A 4,128-nucleotide genomic window follows, 5' to 3' on the forward strand; every position below is an offset into this window, starting at 1 on the left:
TAAACCCGAGGCGCTGATTTAATGAACGGGAGAAATCAGAGCTAATTATAGAACACGACTGGTTTACACCACTTGTTTTTTTTTTTTTTTTTTTTTTTTAATGTTTTTTTATTATTATTATTATTATTATCTTGTTTCATAAAGCCAGCTGCACAAGAATGCAATGAGGACAACGACTCACTTTGGCAGCAAATCAATGTATAACTTGCTAAATAATAGGAATTGTTAATCTATAAATGGGAACTCTGCCATTATTATTATTATAATTATTATTATTATTATTATTTTTATTTTTTTTTCAAAGGCCAGAGATTTTCTGGAGAATCTTGTAGCTCTTTTCCATAGAACAGTTTGGAAAAAAAATTCTGTTCAACTAAAATAAAATAAAATAAAATAAAATAAAATAAAATAAAATAAAATAAAATAAAATAAAATAAAATAAAATAAAATAAAATAAAATAAAATAAAACAGAATATGGTTTCGTAAACAGTGTTTAAACAACATTATAAAAGTCTTGACTGGAACTTTAGATCAGTTTGATGAATTAATGATCGCTCCATCCAGGGATGACAAACCAGCAAACAATTCCAACGAAGCCTTGGTCCTCGGACCTCCAAATACAACTTGTTCTACATTATCTCCAGACTGTAAGAATAACTGTTTATACTGAGGCTGGCAGAGACTTCAAAGTGCCTTAAATGAGATGGTTATAAACAGATCGGCCCTGAAGTACGCACTACACAGGCCGGGACGCAGGGGGTGGGCCAGAGTAAACCCGTCTGTCAAACGGAGCATGTTTGCAACGATTAGGCCGATGCCAGATAGCGCACTATCACTGCTCCACATCAAGCTCTCGATTTATCTTTAATTGCAATTTGGAAAGAACTTTGGTACAATTAGATTTGGGAGTGGCTCTACATACCCAGCCCTAAACAAGAGCGCTGTGTTTGGCCATCTTTGCACGATGAAGGACCTTTTCAGAGAGAGATAGTGCCACTTTTTCAACACACACACACACACACACACTTTGAAAATCACAATAAAAAAAAATAAAAAATCTGATAACAACAGTTTTAGAGTCAAGGTTCACATTTATTGCAAGTATTAGGTTTACATTTCATCTTTTGGTACATGATTTTGAAAAAGTTCAACTCAATAAACACCCTTAATGAAAAATTTTATATTTTCTCTTATAGCCTTATATATATATATATATATATGTATATATATATATATATATATATATATATATATATATATATATATATATATATATATATATATATATATATATATATATATATAAAATGATGTAAAATACACTTCACAGAAATTGTTACACATTTCTTAAATAATGGCAAAGGTTCTTTAGTAATTTAAATTTATATTTATTTATTTATTTATTTTCTTTTTAAATTTGTGCAACGTACTCAGATAATATTAATTTTAATTTCAGCTCCATTATAATACATTTTTTTTTATAGTGTATTTTCTGTTATAGTTTTTTTTTTTTGTTAAAAAAATTGTCTTTCCAAAAATGAATTTACGCTGGGGCCAAATTGACCTAAAAAAGAAAAAAACAAAAAAAAAACAATGGACAAGTCAATTTTTGGTCAATATTTTGCTAAATAGTATCTGATATATCTACATGCGTAGTTTCCCCACAACACATACCTTTGTGAAAGTAACATTATTTTGAAATTTTTGCCATTTGAGTCTCCGAGACCCCAAATCCAGTCAGTCTCAGCAGAGCATGAGGGTTCAGAGAATCAGCAGAACAAACTGAACTACGGGACTAAACTCAGATATTCCACCCACTCACAGCAGGAGCATCAGGAGAAAAGCAGGTGTCTTGTGTGAGCTGCTGATGTGATTAAAAGCCCCACGAGGGGTCATCAACCCAAAAGGCCTTATCCGATCACACTAGAGGAGAATCTGTGGCCAGAAACAAATGCCAATCGGTCTTTTATTTGTCCGTGAGAGGGATTTGCAGATAGCTCACACAGAAACACATCTGGTAGAATCATTGGCGGCCGGTGCATTTAAGATATTCCTGCTGTGGGGGTTCATCTATTAAATCCACACTGGGTGAACCCAGGTCATCTCGAGAACTTTAGTGAACTTCTGAAGAAACGACACTGACGGAACAGTAAAGCCTAATTCCTGATAACCATTATTCAGACTGGGGTTAAGTGCCACGCAGTGTCTGGACAGAAGAAGAAGAACAACACTGGATGTTTGAGAGAGCTTTGGCTGCCATCTGCTGGCCATTATATGAAAATACAGTATGTTACCACATGGGGACAATATCATCATTACAATAATATATATCATATTAAAAAAAACATAAAATTATATATAAAGTTATATCATATAATAATATATAAAATAATATAAATTAATATGAATAACCATTTTATATATATATATATATATATATATATATAATAATAATAATAATAATAATAATAATAATAATAATAAAAAGGAAATTCTATGTATTTGTATATATATATATATATATATATATATATATATATATATATATATATATATATATATATATATACAAATACATAGAATTTACTTTTTATTATTATTATTATTATTATTATTATTATTATTATTATTATTATTATTGTTTTTAAGCAAAAGGTTGACTAACTTTGCTTTAAGATGGCATGTGTAATTTTTATTTTCATTTTTATTTTTTCAGTAAAATGCATTGATATGATATTCAAAAGGAGGCCCGACTTGGGAATAGTTTTGCATTTCCATAAACCTCTTCAGCTTGCCTGCACCCAGATCTTTTGGATCCAGAAATAGCATGTGGAAGGACGCTTTCCTGTACACATAGTCAAGCGAAGGAAGAGAGATGAAAAGAGAGAGAAAGTGAAGAGGAGGAGGAGGAGGAGGAGGAGGAGGAGGAGAGGCAGGGGGAGAAACTAAGAAAGCAAAGGAGATGCTGGCAAGCCTTGGTGCTTTTAATTGATTCCAAGTGTCCCAGATTTTCTGGCATTGGAGAGCTCCTCTGGTCCTCCTCCCTGCAGCTCCTCTCCTCCGTTTGCCCCTGGATTCTTTATTGCTATCAGGACATTTCCCGGGGCCCTTCTGGACGACAGTACGGTGCAGGTAATGGATCAGATTTAGCGGTGACCCCGCTGATGAGGTGGGCCAGACCCTCAAACTCTAAAACACCCACACAACAGCTGCCGCTCACGTCACTTACACTGTTGCTCGCAATAATTCAGGAAAGTCATGAAAATAAAGCACCAAATGTACTGATAACAATGCTTTGAATGAAACGTTCAGCTTCTCTATAAATGGGGTTATCACAAACACTGTCGGATTAAATATGAGGCGGTATGCATAATATACACCCAAGGAAAAAAATAAACCTTCAGTTAAAATAGTAAGTTAGTTTTTTTTTTTTTTCAGTCTCATTTCAGGGCTTACCTTGTACAGTGAGACTCCTGATTGATCTATTTGTAAGAAATCATTGTTATTATTATTTTTTTTTGTCTGTTTGTTCGCTGTACAAAGTGTTTTTCTTTTCTTTTGTGCATATAATCATCAAATGTGTTTGTCAGAGTCATTGTGTTCACTGACACTAAATCTCCTCATGGACAGCCTGCATTTGTCATCCAGCTTTAAAGCTCAAGAACTCAGAGAGCTGCAAATCTCCACAACCTTTATACTTCTCCTGCCAAGCGTCTTCAAGACTGAATCTTCCCCGAAGCCTAGAAGTGAGATCCCTCCGTCATTAAGATCCATCCATCATGGATACAGGAGTTAGAAGAACTCAGTCAGATACAGAAGACCCGATATACACCTGTCAGCTGATAAAGTCAATTCAAAGTTTAAGCCGCAAAGACTGAATACTTGGCAACTTTTTAAAATTCTAGTAACACGTTTTTAGAATTATACTTTTTTTTTTTTATGACTTTAGACTACTTTAAAGATTTTTTTTATTATTATTTTTTTTTTGTAATAAAATAAATAAATAAATAATAAATAAATTTTATTTTTTATTTTATTTATTTTTTATATACATGAAAAATGTCATATAGTGTGACCATTAAGTAAAAAAAATAAAATAAAACACATTCAACATAAAAAAATTATAA

This window comes from Carassius gibelio, chromosome B18 (genome assembly GCF_023724105.1).
Source record: "Carassius gibelio isolate Cgi1373 ecotype wild population from Czech Republic chromosome B18, carGib1.2-hapl.c, whole genome shotgun sequence".
NCBI classification, from domain to species: Eukaryota; Metazoa; Chordata; class Actinopteri; order Cypriniformes; family Cyprinidae; genus Carassius; species Carassius gibelio.